Source organism: Falco biarmicus, chromosome 6 (genome assembly GCF_023638135.1).
Source record: "Falco biarmicus isolate bFalBia1 chromosome 6, bFalBia1.pri, whole genome shotgun sequence".
Classification (NCBI taxonomy): Eukaryota; Metazoa; Chordata; class Aves; order Falconiformes; family Falconidae; genus Falco; species Falco biarmicus.
Genome location: NC_079293.1, coordinates 82476565 through 82496032, shown reverse-complemented (window position 1 = coordinate 82496032; position 19468 = coordinate 82476565). Strand labels below are relative to the sequence as shown.

The 19468-nt window shown below is 44.6% G+C and overlaps 1 long non-coding RNA gene across 1 annotated transcript; it reads left to right on the top strand.

Annotated features, from left to right (window-relative positions):
- The first annotated feature begins 2449 nt into the window (after nucleotides 1–2449).
- LOC130151852 (uncharacterized) lies at nucleotides 2450–11700 on the top strand. Its single transcript, XR_008822746.1, has 3 exons — nucleotides 2450–9188; nucleotides 9275–9367; nucleotides 9558–11700. It is a non-coding gene; the product is annotated as an uncharacterized LOC130151852 (long non-coding RNA).
- The last annotated feature ends 7768 nt before the right edge of the window (nucleotides 11701–19468 follow it).

The following is a 19468-nucleotide window of genomic DNA, read 5'->3' as shown; positions in this document are numbered from 1 at the left end:
AGGCATCATGGTCCATGTTTTTCTTTTTAGGTGCATCATCCCCACTGATGGTAGTATCACCCCAGAGGTATGAAAATAGAACTGGTTCCTCTGGCTCTGAGAGTCCTCTTGTTTCCTAAAGTTCTCCCAGTAAAGGGTACCAGTTCAGAGTTTTCTCCCCGTCTTGCCTACTCCTGCTATACATCACTGCAGCTGCAATAGTTTCAGCAGATCAAATCCTGGCATGTGTTGGTTTAAGAGAGTTAACTGCTGCTTTGTGTTCTGTTTAAGCCTTAGCTGTCATGCTTGCACTGTGCAGTTTGTGAGCCTGACATTTTGCGCGTAGTGTAAGCTACAGATGAGTCACACAATCAAAGATTCATGGGAATATTTCCAGTAACTTCAACGAGCTTTGACTCAAACCGCCAGCACCCTTGACTGAAACAGATGGTGCGTCTGCAGGAAAGCAGGCAGCCTGATGGACATCATTTGCGGCTGTATGATGTCACTGACACTGATTTACAGCAGTTGTTAGTGAAACAACACTTCACACGCATGCAAAGCCTTTCCTCAGAGTTGCCGTACAGAGTCCAGGCCAGCTGTTGGTCAAGAAGTAGAATGCAAGAGTGAAAATGTAAATCTTAGATGTAAAGTTTCTAAAAGTGAATAGAGGTATCAAACTAAAACAGGCTATGGTACTGAGCACCAAGAAGCAAGTTCTAGTTTAACAAAATGTTCATCACGATCAACCACTTTTGCACTGTTTCTTTTCTTCCTAAAACAACCGCTTGCATAAGGAATGCTCTCACTGCTCACACTCCATCAGGCTCGTGGTTTAGTTTTCCTCCTGGGCCAAAGAACAGGGGAGAATCCTTCTTGTTGAGACTACAAACTTAATCTCCAAATTGACAAAGAGTCCATGAGTCATGAGCTTTCTCCTCTGGTCAGGTCAGCCACTGCCAACAGCTTCCTCTCTGTTTACAGCCTGAGCCACTGCAGCTAGGAACAGGCTGGTCATGTTGCAGGTCATTGTTGTGCTGATGATGAAAGAAGAAGGAAAACTATCTGTAGGTCTCTGATAAACTGTGAGACGTGATGGAAAAAAATCAGGATTTAAGTCACCACCAGCTTTAGAAAGAGAAGTCTTCAGAGGTTCTGATGCACTTCTAATACTTAAAAGAAATCAGATAACTTTTACCTTGTACTCTCCCAAGTATTAATAGATTGCTCATTATTTTTAGGGAGGAAAACAGCTAATGTGTTTTTTTGGCTTTGGATGAGTTTTACTAACTAGAACTGCTTAGAATTGGAGTTTGCAACAAGCATTACATTTTTAAAAATTTGTTTTTCTTAGGAAAAGCAAGGAAATTGAACAGAGAACATTGGTTTTGAACAGTACACATAGGAGTCTGTCTGCATGTATTCTGTGAGATATATATGTGATAACAGTATACTAAATTGCATCATGTTCTTCCCTTCATTTATGTATGTTATTACAAATTTGGTTCAGTACGTTATGGGAAAACTTTCTTGAGTAGTACTGCATTTTGCCAGCTACTGAAGTTTTAGGATTTCTGATACATTGCTTCAAATCTGGTTTATTGCTTCTGATCTAAAAAATTGCATTTCCTATGATGTTAATCTGAAACCTCCGTTTGAAAAGTACTTCACATGTGAGTCTACTTGCAGATAGTCAGAACATGTCAGTAGTGGTATAGAGTTATGGGGCAGAGAGAGGAAGAAAGGAGTTACACTTTGTGGTCTCACACCTCTTCATTTCAAAAGCGGTCTTGGGGGATTTCTTCAGAAATACACTTTTATCTCAAAGCACAGTTTGCTTATAGCAGGTGGTAGAGGCTGGCTGTATATATGTTCCCTGTTCCCGCTTTAGAGTGTAAGGCCATTTCTTCTGCTTCTTGTGGCTGAAAACAAGCTGGCTCATGCATAGTCCAACTCTGCGTTCCCATTAGTAGAGATAAAGAGTGAAAAAGAGGGTTGTTACCCACCTCCTGCTGTTCAATGACACAAAACAAGTCAGTGCTTAATGTGCAGATGTGCACATCACAGAAACGTTACACCAGAAGAAAATCATACAATAAACTCTACTGAGCTGTTGGAGGCTCGTCACTTGCCAGCAGGGCAGACCCTTGGCAGCCCTTGAGGGGAGCTCTGCTGTGGTGTTCCTCTCTGCCGGAGACACTCATGCTTATCCTTTCTCTCCCTGTCTTTTGACTCTGCATTTCGAGAAGGACGACTTCGATATCCAACTTCAGCAAGGGTAGTTGGGCTGAGGTCTCTGAAAAACCACAAAAGTGATGGTTTATTTCCTTGCTGAAAAGCATATGTTTTATTCCACATCTAAGCAGTACTTAAGGCATGTGAAGCTCCCACCTCCCAGTTGGTTAAGTCCCATGGCTCTTGCAGAGGACCCACCTGTTTCTGCACACAGGGCTGTCTCGCAGGTAACGAAGCAGCCTGGCTGTCAGCTAGCAGAGCTGCTGAGCAGCGCAGCCAGCCCTTTGGCGTGCAGAAACCCGAAGTGCCCTTGCATGCCGTGCTTGCAGATTCACTGCCTTTTGTAGGGGTTGAAAGACCTACTGAATCCAGACAGGGACAGAGCGCTGTCCTCTGGCTGTAATTCTCAGTTTGGGCACCCATATCTAAGACCAGGCACATAATGGCCTCTTTAGCCCTTGAGGGCTGTTCAGACCCTTCAGACTCCCTCACCAACTGCAGTACACCTTCTTGCAGAAGTCCAGCTAACTAGTAGTCTGGGGTTATGTTCACAGGTATAACATCACACATGCAGAAATAGTGTCTTCGGAGCATTTCAAGGCTTCGTTCATAGTTTTTCAGCATTTGTGATTTTTTTTTTTTTTCCTGTTTACATTGTAATGTATTAATGTATGGTAGAGAGCTCAAAGGCGCTTTCTCTTGTTCTTCATTTAGGTCATGGCCCCCATGTGCTTTCAGCAGAATAGAGGAACACTGATTCCTAATGGCCTGACATTTGTCTGGTTGAAAAGAGACAGAAGGCAACACTGAGGAGCCAGTGGTAGATTTCATGTATATTGAGGCAGTCTGTGTGATGATTTCAAGTGCTGTTCGCGCATGAGTCATCCATGGAAGCTGTTCAATTTAGATGCAGGTCATCTTCTCCTAATGCATGACAAGCTACATATGGTCCCATAAGTCATACATCACGATACTTTCCTCTTTTGCAACAATATATAGTATTTTCAGTTCCAGTACATCATACAAAGAGATTCTTGTATGAAGCAGGAGTACAAAACTGCAGCCACTTCATACGTAATGGAAATTGAGTGATTAGCAGAAACAGGTTATTTTTCTACTTCCTTAAATGTTGCACTCCATTTGTAATGATCAGTCCATGTCCAATAGTTTAATAGCATTAACTACCATTAGTATTTAACCAGGGCTTTTTTCTCAGGTCTTCATAATTTGATTTAGCAGTGCTCAGGCTGTTAGGCATAACACATTTAATAGTGTCATCTGTTGTGCAGTGAGAAAAATCCTGAAGATTTAGTAGCCCACAGTAAATAAAAACGGAGCCCAAAGGCTGTGGATAAAGCCAATACTTTCCATGGAATACAAGAAGTGAAAGAAGGAGTCTTAAGCTTTAAAACACATGCACTCATCGCAGTGTGCTCGAGAATGAACACTCATTGATAGCACTGGAGTGCTTGCTTTCATTGCAGTGCTAATTCAAATAAACCACTATCCAAGCAAACTCATCTTGAGATAGCCTGTAATGTGTGTCAACACAGTAAGACTCTAGAGCTGCACAGTTACACTGCAGAGTAGCTGAGATTGTACCCTCATCTTGCAAAAGTGATGACAAATCTGCATTAAAATATTCCTTTTTTTCTCCCTGCTGCAGCTGATATCACTTGGTGTCATTGAAGTCTGAATTGTGTCTGAGCAAACCTGTACTGGTGACACAGCTTCACCTTCTACAGGGGGGGAAGGGCTGACCGTCTGGGTGTAGGGACCTCTTCAGCTGGATCTTCTGGTGACAGAGTACTACCATGGAACCACCGCCTGGTGCATCAGTGAGGACAAGCCTGGGAGCTCATAGATAACTGCAAAATGAGCTTCTATACTGTGTGCTGTCAACCTGCCCCTGCCCTCGTGGGAAGTCCAGTACTAACACATCTGTATCTTTGCTTCTCCCTGCCCCCTCTGGAGTGTACTCCCTCTTTTCCCCTGTCTTGTGTGAAATCCCAGGATCAACCATCTTGTGTCTCTAAGGATCAGTATTTTTTGCCAACCATGGCTCTTCAGGAGCTCCAGGTAGTTCAGCATCTTTGAGACTTTCCTTCTGGGGCTGACGGCAGCAGGCACACACAGTGACTCACGTTTGGTCAACCCCTGCTCTCTGCAGGGATGGTCTAAATCAGTTCGGTGAAATAAAGTGATCAGCTGGTGCGCAGAAAAGCAGAATTGTGCCCATTACTCACGCTGAGCTTAAAGGAAAATGTTGGTCAAAGGTCTTCATATCTCAGCAATAATCTCCTAGAAACTCTGGTTGATAACATCTTGTGCTCACTCTTTCCTCCTTGTTTTCTTTTTTTTTTTTTTTTTCTTTATACAGTATAACATAGCAGTCTCCAGGAGAGATTGTACCATTACAGGCTTGCAGCTCTGGAGCAGGTGTTTGTTTATTGCTTGGTCATTGAAAACCGCTGTGTGATTGTCTTTTTTTTTCCCCCCTAAAATACCATAATTTTTATTCCTCCTTGTTAGGAGATATGTTAAATTGTTCAAAGGGATATATTAAAATATTCACTGTAGCGAAGGTTTAATGAACAGAAAACTTTGCACTTCAGAGTGGCTTTCCTAATGCTTAGATTTCCCCTCAGTATCTGAGCAGGGTCTTTGTCTTCATTTCTGCTTTGTTCTTCCTCCTCGTCGGGGCCTGCATTAGGAGTTCGCTCGGAGCTGCTGCTGTTAGTCAGGTCCAGATTGAAACCTTTGGGGGTCTTGACTTAGACGGCAGGATCAGCTGCCTGCCTGAGCCGTTTCTGTGGATTCATGGGCCACTGTGATCTCAGAAGACCCAGGCAGGGTTCACATACTGTTGACCTGATCAGTGGTGAAAGTTCAGGCTAACACGTTAAAGTACAACATGACTTACCCGTGCACCTGCCTGTGCATTTACATCGAACAGTCCTAAGGCACCTCTACTGGCGAGAAGCTAGTGGGCAGGATCAGCAGGCAGTCTTCCTGACAAAATAATATGTCTGAGTTCTTCTCTTCAGTGTCCCAAAGAATTTTAATGCCTCATGTGAATAGATGTTATTCTTTTTTACTTTGAACAACTGATTGATTTTTTAAATGACGAAATTTCTCACACCAGTTAATGCATACTGGTTTTTGGGTTTGACTGCAAAATGCTATATTTGCTTGCTTGCTTTTTTTTTTTTTTTTTTAAGCACACTTGTAGGATATCCTGTTTCACAGACCAGGCTGGCAATTGGAAGCAAATGTGTTTGTAAAACAAACCCTAAAATCTGCAGAGTTTGTAACAGAAGCATGATACCAGCATAAGCACTTCTATCAAAACACGTGGAACAACTGTAATAACCTTGAGTTCTTCACGAGAGAAAGTAGCAACAGTTTATGAAGCATTTTAAATTCGTTTATTTCCCTTTTGAATCAAATTTAGGTCTCCTTCCTCTCCACTAATATAAAAAAATAATGGGACTGGACGTGAGGCAGTTGTTCTAGACAGTCTCAGGATAAGGACAGTCATCTACAGGGAGCCGGTCTGTGGCTTTTTCCCATACAGAACAGGTGTGTCACAGGGGGTTTGGTTTCAAGTAAATTGAAATTTCAGAACTGAAAACTCCTAACAAGCATGAAAGGCAGCAAAAATACTAATTAGCTGCTTTCTCTTTCGCAATAATAGACTTGCAGATTTCATACCTATCACTGAAGACGCCCAACTTCATTAGCTACAGGGCGACAGGAGGTAGAAGAGATCAAAGCCAAATTATTTCTTTGCATTATTAGTCAGGGATGCAACATCTGTCAGGAACAGAATGTCTGATAGTGCTCGCAGGTATTTCTGTTCTCGGTTTAAAAAGAAACCAAATGGTATACTCAGTCTTATACTCTTATTCAAAAAATCCTTAGGAAATTTTTCATATTAAAAACTGCTACTTAAATATTTTTCAGTCCGTAGAATGAGTCATTTACCACCAAGAGTTTAAAAAAACCCCACAGACTGACAAGCTTTCTAAGCCTACCATGTTAGTACATAGCAAATTAGATAAAATCAGTAAACATCAAACTCTTTCACAAGCTTGCTTTTAAAAGCTGGATTTCCTAACTCCGGGGAAAAAACATTGCCCCTGTGAATGCCAAAACACAGTTCTTTTTGTCTTCTCTGTAATGAATGAGGAACAAATGGACACGTTATCCCTGTGGAAGTTGTCACAGAAGTTAAGTCAGCAGTTAGGGTTGTGATTTTGGAACTTATTTTACTTCATAATATGTTTACTGTATTCCAACCCTGCTCATTAATTAGAGATGTTTAGGGTACGTGTGACTCGCCAGCTGTACGGTCTTGCCTGAGGACATGGGATTTTCAGATTTTTTCAGCAGTTGAACTCCAGTTACTACTAAGGGATGGCATGAAAGGGACTTCCTGGAAACTGTTATCATCTGAAAGGATGGAAGGTAGCCTTGGATCTTATTATAGTGACTCATGTCTGGAACAGACGTGAAACAGTCTATGAGGAACTACCTCCTGCCCCGGCTAAGGCACAAACACTAGTACAGCATAAACAGATCGCTTTTTAAATGGCGTTAAAAGCAGCGTATGAGACCAGCATTGTGCAATTTACACTAGCTGGCTATTATTTGGGGGCTGAAGTTTCCACTTTTCCTCAGGCACGGTGTACAAAGGAATTGAATCAGTCACCCTCCGTTCAAGGGGAAATAAAAGTCCATCGTCCTTCAGAGGACCTCGGGTTTGAAACCTTCTTGGTTAAAAAGTCCTCCCAGCACAGGACCCATAACAGTACCTGGGTCTCTGCAGAGGTAGTAGCAGCGTAAGAGCTGATGACTTAACACAAAAAGGGGAATTGCAGTTATTAGTTATTAGTGGCTGTCTTCACTGGGAGCAGAAGTAAGGAGCAGCTAAAACCGTACAATTTTCCTGTACACTTTTAACTAGGTAACGGGAGCCGGAGTTGGCGTGTTCTTGCATGTATTTGCTATGGGTGGAAAAGGTGCTGACTCTCGCATCTCCTTGAAATCAATAACGTGGCTCCCCTTGTCTTCAGGGGGAGCAGAGGCCGAAGCTGCAGATGCTATAGGATAATTATAAATGAAACAGAGAGTTGCAGTATGCAGTAAACCCCTGCGCGGCTGCGATTCAGGAAAGCACTCGGTGTTCTTTGTCAGGGGAGTAAATCATGTAGCAGCAGGAGACATCTTCAATGTTTTAAATGCTCCTCAGGAAAACTAAACACAATTTGGACTATGCAGAATTATGTACTCCATACCTTCATGGAATTTTTCCACCTTTGAAGTTTTTGGGTTTTTTTTTACCACAAAAATAAGCTTGTTCCTTCTTTTAATGTGTTCCAGTGTGCATTTGTTTCCACAGCTGATCACTGAAACCCCAAGAAGGCAACAGCTGTTATGAATGTATAATCAGACTGCCCAGCTAATTAGTGGTTTTAAATGGACTTGGGGCTTTTTTCCCCCCTCTCCTTCTTGTGATTTCAGTGTCAATGACACTGTTAAGAAATTCCTAATGAGGAAGACTGTTATATAAATGCTTCGTAAACTAGGTCTTCTTTTATATTCAAAGCATAACACACAATTAAAACGCACCATGGGCAGAATCATAGCTTCATTTAACTCATCTCAGCCTACCCACTCTGTGCTGAAGTGAATATATCCTGCTTTTCATTTGATGTGTCCTGTTGTGTTAGATGTACCATACTGATCTAAAAATGGTAAATTCTGTGGGTTCCCAGAGTTGTTAGCAGAGCCAGACGCTGCATGCATGCAAGACATGGCTCCACACAGCTCCTCTAGTTAGAAGGAAAAAGAAATGTGTAAAATGATCTCACTTGTCCTTTCAGAACAGGTTTCTAATCCATTTCCTTGCAAAAAAACCACTGAAAATAAAATTTTCCTATTAAAGTTGTCAGACTATTACTCATTTTTTCTGTAACATTTCCCGGTTTATTCATGGTGTGATTACAGTTAATCAGGGAATAACACTGCAATCTGTGAGGACTTTTTAAAATTAGTTGGAAATCATTACTTTTAAAAAACATTATTTAGGACCACTTCTCAACATTGATTTTTGAAAATACTGATTTTTTTCAAGAGTTTTTCCTCCAAAATTATGGGGTTTTTTAAGAATGCAGTATTTAAAGGTAGAGTGTTATCTTTAAGAATCACTAACCAGAGGCTGAAATCTTCAGAAAGCCTTCCTCTGATAACCTCTGCCAAGCAGTGCTGGCAGGTAGGGAAAAATAGAATCCAAACAAAAAATGGAAACCCTGCAGATTTTTTAAAGCATGGCAAAATGTTTAACAGTTTGAAGTGTAAAGGAACCTAATTCCTTCAGTAATTTTTAAGGCAATATATATTTAAAGTAAATTTTTGGTTTTCAGAAAATGGAAAGGTTTTAGAAATTAGGAACCTAATTTCTTTGGTAATTTTTAAGGCAATATATACTTACAGTAAATTTTTGGTTTTTAGAAAGTCCTTCTGTATTGTGTGTGATGTTAACCAGACTTAGAATACAGAGTTATTTCACTCCTGTTTACTGCTGGGGGAGAAAGGCTACATAAGCTTCTGCTTACCATACCCAGGCCCCACAAGCCATGAATGAGTCTCCCTATAGAAAATGATTACACTTGCTTTAGAATCTCTAATGTTTCTGAAACTGCTAAATACTAGTTTATTTATTGCCTTCTGTTTTCTGAGACTTTAGCACTTTCATTTTCCATGCTTTGACCTGCAACCCTGAGAGATGAGTAATTTTTAAAGGGGAAGTGGAGTTTCTTCACTGACCACATAAATGCAAGAGCTGGGCTTTTATGAAAGGTGACCCGAGATTATGAAACTGGTGATGCGCCCATCCAAACTGGTGTGGCTGAGAGGACAGCCTTAGAGCATGAGAAGTGCCAGGTGCTAATGAACAGAGTGAAGGGAAGGTAAATAATTCTGAGCTCTGGCAATCCATCCCAGCAGCCAAGTATCTGCATCCAGAGTTCAGCTTAATTGTTGCTTTTCCTTGCAGGTACCAAGCAAATGTTTTCCTACATGTGCCCTCTTTTTAAACGTGATTGGCTTGTCTGTATTGCTGGGCAGAGATTTACCTTATTTACCTAAGGTGAGTCTATCTGATGATTTCTGTCCACTTACCACCTGTACCTTCCTCAAAACTCTTCTTTTTATGGTCTTTTAGATAAAGATTTGGTATTTATGTGTCTCTAACTGTAAGGTTATACATTTTTTAATATGCTGTTGGCGTGCTAAGTATATGCAGTAACAAAGGTACACACACTCTGACCTGTATGCAGGGGCTAGACTTGTGGATCAGAAAGGGAAAGAGCTTTTCCTTTCTTTTGGAAGTGATATCCCAGCTGTTGTCATTGCAAATATTGGAGCGGTGCCTCTGTGACTCACTAGGTAAGCCCTGCTGATCGATTAGCTAAGCTGTTTGGCATGGACTTTGATTAACTTTTGTTCAAATTTAACTTTCTCCTGGAAAACCTAGCTGTTTGTTTTCTGTTGTTGCTAGAGTTGTGGCTAATAGATCTACATTATAAACATGAATAAATAAACGATTGTATTGATATGGATTTTTGTTTGGCATCAGCAAGCTATATTCATGACTACTACCAACAGCTGAAGCAGCCAGATGTGTGTGTACGTGCGTGGTTTTACAACCACGTAGGCTTTTGCACAATAAATCCATCAGTGCTGATTGCTTCCCTTTCTCTAAAAGGCCCTGCTTTTTCACTTCATTTTGCTGTCTCTAACTCTAATTCAGCAAATAACTTTTAGTAAAATCCTAAAGAGTAGGACATTTGTGACTTATATAATTTAATGCATTAGTCACAAAATAGCAGATGAACTTGTTAAGGGTGAGTCATGACTTTATTGCCTGCATCTTCTAGATGTAAAATGGATCTTTGTGGGTTGGGGTTTTTTTGGCTTTTTTTTTTTCCCTCCAACCTTTTTTATTCTGTTCTGAATGACAGATGCCTCATCTGTTTTATGGCTAGGAAGACATACTGTTTGAAAAAGGCACCTGCTTTCTTGCCGGGTTTAGTCTGCAATTTTTACTGTGTTTGCTCATTACTGCCTGTAAAACCTCACCCTTTTTTTTTTTTTTCCTGAGCAAGTTGTAAATATGATTTCAATATACATCATGTTTAATGCAAGGCGACTCTATCTCACCATTTTTCAGAGTGCCTTGTGCACACCTTGCAAAGCAGGGAGAGCACCTCTAGATTTGGGGGGGATCCAGCTGCCACTGGTGGCATATCAGAGCAGAGCTGGGGAAGCATGAGTGGTATGGTCTCTCACTGGCGGAACTTTCTCTTCTCTGGAAGGCATAATTTCAGTTTCCAAATTAAAAGTCATTTTACAGAGGTTTATCACCTTGGGGTTGAAACGGAGCCCGCAGCTTGAAATTCAGCCTTCTCTCACAACACTGCTTTGGAGTGTGGCAGCTGAAGGCAGTGATTGCCCTGTTACCCCGACTATTTATTTCACACATTTACCAATGCACTTGTACGTTTCTCAGCACCCAAAGCTGCACGTAGTGACTAAGCTGTTGCAACACCCTGCCAGCAGAACGAGAGGTCTTCCTTCCCCTCTGCATCCCTCCCGCTGCCGAGTCCCCAGATCTCCCTTCTGCACGCTGCTACTTACGGGACCGTCAGGGAGCTGGGGCAGCTGGTAGCACAGGGCCAGAAGAGGAGGAAGGAAGGGAAAGCTTGGGCAGGGGAGAAGATGCCGTGCCCTTTTGATGGTTCTAAGATTGTCTCATGCCAAAGCCATAGGGCATGTGGTTTCACCCCAAGTTTCACTTTTCCCACCCCATGGGTGATTGATTGATGAGCCTTTCACATTGCCACGCAATACAGAAAAATGTTTTTTTGAAGACTTGGGAAATACAGCTGGGTGCTAATGAGATTTGAAGGCATGTGATGAAGGCAACTTCTCCTCCTCAGGGGAGAAGTTGTCACAGTTTCTTCTCAAGATCGCAGACTTTTTTTACAGTCCCCCCAGATACACCCTAAAGCCAGAGGCAATGTAGCTTCTTCGTGGGTTAGGTCCAACAGATCCCTCAGGACGAAGTCTGTGAGTCAAGCAAGCTCTTACTCATTTCCATGGGCATGCCAAGGAGTCTGTTTTTCAAGGCACATGCCTTCCAAGTAGTGCCATCAGAAATAATTGTAAGTGATGCAGCGCTCCCTTCAAAACAAGCCAGCATTTGTTAGTCCGCTGGACAGGGCTGGCAGTGTCCTTTGATTAGAGGCTGAGTCAAAATTCAGATTATGCCTACGAATGCAGGACTAGCCACGCAACAGGCTTTGCTATTCCCAGGAAACGTCTGGCTGCTTTCTCTCCCTCTGTGTGCCTGTTCTTATGCATCTTTGCCTGCTATACTATGTCCTTTTAAAATTCAAATTACTGTAATTACTCCTCGGTTATCAGGCCTTCTGTTATCTCCACCATGGTGTTTTTCCCTCAGGAAAACAGCCCATTCAGCTCTTGACAGACCATTTCATACCAGCCTGCCCTGGGTACTGTTTGCCCACTGCTCTCTGCAGTCACGGCTGGTGATGAACTGTTTTCCCACCTCTCCCCTGCCCCCTGCCCGGAAGCATGCTGGAAGCTGGAGAAGCACAAACATAGTTCAGAAAAATAATGCCCAAAGCCTCTCATGCCTTACTGAGAGTTTACATAAGGGTGCATAAGTTTTGCATAAGACAAGGAGTTAAATATTTCCAGTTAATATATGCAAATGGCACAACACTGCAGGAATCTGCAAGCGATCAGCTGCATCCTTGAAGACCAGAGCCTGGGGTGCTGAGGGGAAGAATGTTGCCCCTTGTGCTTACATACAGTTTATGGACTTTGTGAAGACTTAGTAAAAAAGGTGATGTTGTTAATAGTTAACCAAGTCGATAACAAGATAGGAAAACCTGTTAATGAGTGCGGCTAGAGCAATCTGCAATATGATGCATGATGTCCACATGATACACAGACATATCCCAAGGAGAAGTGGGCAGAGCATCACAAGCGGCGTGCAAGGCTTCCTGACTCACTGCACAAATAATAGTCAGGGGAGTATCACTTGGAATGATTCCTTCCAAAAAACAGTGTTATATAAGGACAAAATTCACTCTGGTTGTGGTAGGTTTGATTTCATCTTTCTCTGCCCACCCTCGGGGTGAGAGCAATAACTTGTGCCAGGGAGCCCTTGACTGGGCAACATCCAGGTCCCTGCATGTTGTGTTGACTGGACCCTTTCAGTATGCAAACACTACGTCATAGGGAGCACAGGCAAAGAAAACTGGTTTGCCCTGGGATGCGGCCCTATGGCGTTCAGTCATTATCCCCATTTCAGCCCTGCCTCTGAAGAAGGTGGCTGCTTTGCTTATGGCCACGGCCTAAGGGCACTTTATTCCCTGCTTTTCCATGAGAGAGGCAGATCAGCTTCTCAGAGACAACCCCACTATCTGTGCCACGTTTGTGCTAGCCCCGCCAGCCTGTGCATCACAGCAACATTTCTGCTCATTAGCAGGGCATAGTTTTGAGAGACCTCTGAATCGTCATGGGCATCCTCTTCTGCAGGCCCAGGGAAGGGCTGCCGCTCCCTCCCGCCTTTCACCGCCTGTCTGTGGGCCTCACTCAGCAACAGCAGCTGACGGTCTGTTCAGAGGGAGCTTTCACATCTGTCTGTAACCATAGTGACCAGCTTGGTCCCAGTGGTTTGGGTTTCCAGGAGCTAGAAATGCAAGTGCATGTGTAATGTTTCTCTTCTGTGGCACCTTCTCCCTTTCTGTAAAGTACCTGCATGTTCTCCTCATACTATGGTCATGCAGTACAGCAGACTTACGGAAAGCAGTTCCCCTTGTCAATTTTAAAACACTTCTAGAGCCTCTTTTTTATTTGCAAAGGAGAATCACTTGGCTTCCAAAGTATATTTGTAAAATAACATGACTTCTGTGACCATCCTTCATCCGCTGGATTTATATAAATAGCTTCGGTAAAAAAAAATACACGAAGGATTACTAATAACAATCATCTTAAAAGGTATCTGTCTCTTCTTCCCTTTTGTATTACAAACTGCGCATTTGCTGGGTAGTTTCCCTTTGCATTAAGAAGACTCAATACTGCTGCTTGGCTTCCTGCCACTTTTTGTTGCTTAACTCCTTTTGATAATTAGCAGCTCTACTGTTTGTTAGGTTTGTATCAGTTTAATGAGGCATCTCCACTGGGCACTGTTAAATCTGTCTCTCTTGAGCAGCACTCCTCATGTTGACTGATGAGTTTCTCCTGTCTCTGCAATCCCGTTTAGTCAAATCCCAAGCATCTCAGCCTGAAATGTAGCAGTCAGGTTACTACGTTGTAAGTAGCGCAGGGAAGTGGCACTCCCCATTCCTCCTAGTCGGAGGCTGACCCCGTAGCCCCCCTACTCCCATGCATGAGTCCAGATCCCACAGCAACTCCTGTGCAGGGAAAACACCATCCTGGCCACTGAAGGCTTTGCCCATCCCTGGGGATCTGTGGGCACGGTGGCACATGGGTGAGCCCCCAGCCTGAGAGAGACACACTGATATAAACCTTTTGAAGAGAAGCAATATAAAAGCACCAACTTCTTTGCAAATTATTTGCGTAATGAAGTTAGAAAGTTACTGAGTGTCCGAGTGACCAAATGAGGTGATGTGCGTTCTGCTGGGGCAAGGCAGCACAGCCTGGAGAATTATTTTTCTGCCTCTTGAGCTCTGTTTGGGCTGTTAGGCTGATTATACTTAGTCTGTCGTGTACACAGCTGCTATGGGAATACATATTTACATATTCGCTAAAATAAATATACCAGCTTTGATAAATGCATCTCTTTTCAATGAACCTGACCAGCTAGCATAAATTAGTAGATGCTAAAAGCAGAGATATTAAGTAGAAATTTCTCACTTTGTGTGTACAGTAGATGCCAGTAAACTTGTCACCTTTGCCATGATAGTGATACCTATACCGTAAGCGGTCTATAGGCTATAGTCTATAGGCTAACACAATGCTTGCACTGTGGAGATGGAGGAAAGGAGGGGTTTCCTCAGGACAGTTAGATTTAAAAATGTGAATTTAATCCTTAAACAAGACAGAGCGTGTAGCTGTCACACAGGCAGAGCTCCCACCATCCCAGCGATCTGCAGCTCCTCGCTCCCCTCGTTGTCCAAGGCTCAGTATTGCAGTGACAGAGCAGCTCTGGCCATGCTGAAATCTCTCAGCTTCCATGGAAATGAACTGAAGTGGAAAATACTAAACACTTTCCGAGAGTTACTTGACACTGCAGGCTGAAGCTGTAGCAGTCTGTCTTTTATTTATCTTTCATTTGCATGTTGGCCGTCTTGCTGAATGGACTGTGGTGTGTACTTACGCTAAGGCCACTCTGAATCACTCCGGCATTAAGATGTCCCGATAACACCTCGGTCTAAATGAAGGTGCACCTGCGTAGTGGCTGTATGGTCTGCAGAGCCCAAACTACGCTTGATCATTCTGAAAGGCTGGGCCCAAACCAGCACATGCTGCTCCTTTGCTGGGGGCTGTCAAATAAAGGCGTTCATGAAGTGACAAGCTAGAAGTTACCATAAAATCTGATAAATGGAAGGAGGAGGCAAAACAGAGCAAGCAAACCTAATTACCTGCACACTGTAACTGGTCACTGGCATTCTTATATTCCCTTCAGACAACAGATTCCTTTTCAAAGAATAGACATACAGCTTATGATACCTGATGCTCGCCACAAACTGGAAAGTTTGGAAACCGAACCTCAGGGCCTGTGCCTACTGAAGTCTGACTAATGCTTTCTGTCTTTGTTACACTTACTTGATCCACGGTTCAAATAACAGCTCAGAAACTGACCACATAATGTGATAAAAGGGAGGTTTGTCTGTATCAGACATAACCTTTGCGTCTCTTGTGCCCAGTCTCTCCCTGGGGGAACTGGCGTAGCTTGACAGGACATGAACAATAAAAGAAATGAAGTGTTTCCAAATATTTTACCCATCCAAGAGCCATCTTTGCTCAAAGTTACCCTACTGCTGTTTTCTCTTTATTTTCTACCAACATTTACAAAAGGGGTTTCTTTTTATGTACATTTCAGGGAGCCTTTTTTCGTAGACCACTTTTAGGCAAACTCACTAGCAGGCAAGTGCATAGCGGAAATAACACATACGATTTAACCAATGTTAAAGTCACATGCGACAAATAATGAATTATGGATAGTAGAAGGCAAAAGAGAAGTCACAAGCCCAGTGCAGCATTTCAGTCCTGTTTACAACTTCAAATGATGGTGCTTAGATTCAGATCTTTGCTTATTTGCCAACAGGTTGGCAACCTTTCAGGTTTCTGTGAGCCAGAAAGGAATGTCACTGATTTCCCTTTTCTAGTTCTTCCTCTCCATACCTTCCTTTCCAGCCTAATAAAAGCAAAAAGGAAAGAAGAAAACTAAGAAGATAAAAGAGACAAAGAATCAATAAATGTCCTTTAGCTGAAACTTCAAAAAGAGCAGCCACTAGCCAATGCACGCTGCAGGGGTGCCACCAGAACTGCCAGGAGTTGCCACCTTTGCTGAAAGACTAAGCACACAGAAGAAGCAGCGGGTGCCTGCGAGAGGCAAACGGCTGCAGCACCTTCGCCCCGTCCCCCGGGGCCCCGGAGCTGAATGAGGCGCACAGAGAGCCCTGCTTCTGCTCTGTGTGTCTTGTGGTTTAACGCACGGCTTTGCTTTCCAAAAGCCTCCATTTAGTATTTCTCACAAGTGTTTACGATCACATGTATTAAATTCGTATGTGGGCATGGGTAGAGGAAACACAAAGCACGTTTTGATTAGTTGCAGGAGAGTCTGAGGCTTGGAATAAACATATCACCTCAGAATTTGTCATACCCCCTCGTGGGGACCAAGGTTCTGTCTTTTATATATAGCAATCAGCCAAAATACATAGTTGTTTGCTTTGCGCCTTCTGGCACAGAAATTGGTGTGATACTGATCTAACGCCATCTCTGTTCAGGGTCACGCTGCTCAACATCTGCTCTGCACGTGCCAGCCTCTGTCTCCCTGGCACCAGAGGCAGAGCCGGCTGATGCAGGGAGCTCATTTAAGCAGAAGCAGGGAGGCAAAACGGGCTGACGTTGTGCTCGGACTGTGCTGTGTCCCTGCTTACCCCTGCTGCAGGTCGGCTATCGAGCCAAACTCTTTGCCGTCCCTTTCTCTCACTCCCTTCACTTCCAGCCAGCTTAGCTGCCTGTTCTTCCACTTGTCCTTCATCCATGGCTTGCCACCTTCAGCCTTTATTTCCCACTCTACCTCCTTTCCTCCCCTGGATAAAATACCGATGGTCTCTTGACTGCTCTCTCCTCCTACCTTTTACCAGCGGACTATCTGCAGCACAAGCCCCTTGGAGCAAAGGCTGCCTTACTGCCAGTTTGTGCAGTGCCCACCAGCCCATGCCCCGTGGGGGACAGCCCTGCCTTCCTACCCGCATGGATGCACCCACATGGATGCACCAAGGTGGTTTTGGCCCCTGCTGCAGACGCTGTCTCTGAGATCACAGCTCACAGGGGAGCTGCCTGATGATGAGCATCTTCTTCCAGCGGTAATTAATTCTGTGACAACTCCCTTAAGTCTTCACCGCTCTCTTTTACCCCACCTCTGCTCTTCTGCAGCTCCATGGCTGTTCCACGCTACACCTCCAGCTGAGGAAGGCGCTCCCTGTTCTCCTGCCCAAGCCTTTACAGGCTCGGTGGCAGCCCCGGGCGTGATTTCCTCACGCCCCTGGGGCTGGTGATGCAGAAGTGGCATGGGAGGAGCAGGGACAAGCCACCCTGTTTCTCACAAGCGAGTAGAGCTGTCCCAGGCTGGTGGCCCCTTTCTGCTCCGCTTTGCCAGGCTGTTGCCTGCTGCCTCCTCACCCGCCCGAGGTGAGGGAGCTGCCTGCCTCCTGCAGCAGCCCCGGCTGGCTCAGCCTGTCGGAGCGGCACTGGGAGACATGAGACACGGGCCGGCATCGCCTCCCCAGTGCCTGCTGGCATTGGCGGCTGCTCGTCACCTGTCTGCCGGCTTCTGGGGCGCGACGTGGGCCTGAATGGGGCTTGCCAGGCTTGCCTCCGGAGCCCCATGGCAGCCAGTGCCACGGAGATCTGGGGGCTGCCCTGGGGCTGAAGGGGCACTGAGCCCCACCGCAGGCAGCAGAGCGGAGTCTCGTTCGCCCAGGCTCGGGAAGACAAAGCAGAGCGCTCAAAATTTCCAGGTGTCCATTAAATCAATTTGGCGTCCATTAAAATCAACCAAGATACTGTTTTCCTGCTGGGGTTTGGAGGGGGTCTTACAGCAAAGAACAATGCTGGGGATGGGTCTGTGAGGAGTGGTCCCAGAGGGCTGATGCTCACGTAGAAAAGGCAGAAGGATGCCTCCCTCTCTCAGGACCTTTCCAAAGCACTTTCCAGTCCTTTGCAGGGACTTTGCAGTGGTTTGTCATCCTCCCTCTGTAAGCAGCAGCCTGGCTCTTGCTGTTACCCTGGGATCATCGTCACCTCCGCTCCCTCGGTGTGGGGACATCAGAGGTTCCTGAGGGGCAGCTCCTCCTACCCTCTGCTCCAGAGCAGCCAGCAGCCAGAGGCAGCAAAGCTGTCCCCTTGTTCCTGTAAGAAGTGAGGTGAGCCTGATGCCTGTCTTGCACCTCTGCCACACGGTTGATTTTCAGGATCCCGTACCTTGTACCTTGGCGGGGCAGAGTCTCAACCCTGAGCTGCCTGGGCAAGGCGCTTTAACCCCCGGCTCGGAGCAGGCGGCCACCCTCCGAGGTGCCTGCCCACGGAAAAGCCACAGCAAAGTGAGCCCAGGTACTGCTCGGAAAGGCCGAGCAAACCACACTTTATCTGCAGCATTTGCTTCTTACTCATGACACGATGCCGCTCAGCCTGTAGCCTTATTGAGTACTTTAGGAAGACGAATACTTTTTGGCAGTACCAGCCGGATGATCCATACCTATTTGGAGGCAAATTTCATCCTGGAAAGTGCGTGTGTAGCTAGCTGCCCAAAAGGAGACAAAGGCAAAGCTTTTCGCTATTACACAGAATGATTTTCTTCTTTAAAATGATGCAATTATAATGAGCCTGATTCACTACCTCTCTTTAAAAAGTCATACACCTTCAGAGGTAATGATCTCTAAATTTTAATTCCATTTCTAAGTGACTTGGTTTGACCTGTTTTGCTAGAAAAAATAATCCTGCTCATGAATACCATCTGCCCATTCAGACTGCTTGTGTACTAAATAATATCTTCAAGGCTGGAGCTTACGGCTTTAACTATCACATGATACATAGTCCCATGCCTCTTAATCAGAGCATCAAGTGATTTATTCAATGTGCTTTTTTATTTCCTGCCACGGCCTGCCCTCTCAGAAGTTTCCAGCAGCTCGAGGCAGCCGGAATCCACGCTCAGGGCTGTCTCCTTTCTGGCTGGCAATGCTTTTATAAGCGGCAGCGCTTTCTGTGTGAGCTGGCAGTGTTTCTCCCCTTGCAGACTTCCCACAAGGTGGTGAACGGTGTCAGACAGAGCATATAATCCCACAGCAAACGCAGCAAGACCACCACTCCCCCACCCCCCCACCGCCCGCCTCCAAACACTGCAAGCTGCTTTAAGGCAGGAGGTCACTTATTTGCACCACACCTGGCACAACATGGCCCTGAGCGGGCCAGCCTTTAGGCAGCATCGCCGTGTAAGTGTTATTAGATTGGCAAGATGGCACGAGTAAAACAACTTGGTGTTTCCGTGTCGCACTGCTACAGAAAAGCTCAGCCTGTAATAGATTCAGGCACTGGCGTTTCTGTATTTCCACGGCTGTGACCTGCAAATGGCATCTCAGGTGTGGCACTGGATGCTCACCCCAAGCTCGCTTGTAAGCTGAGCAGCTGCAGTGATTTAGATGCACTCAGAGCATTCATATAGTCAGATTTTCTGCTGGAAGTGTAACTACACCTAGTTACCCAAAACCTGATCCAATCACCAGACTTTAAATCCAGTGTTTTGTACATTAAAGGTGCTCCTGACACTTTGCAGCTCTACTGAAAGGACGATTCAAAGTTCTATTCAAAGAACAATTTGGCCAACAATGGAGGAATATTACGGAAAGCAGGGAAAAGAGAGATTGTTGGGTCCCTACTTTTAGATGTTTGTTTTGTGTAGGACAGG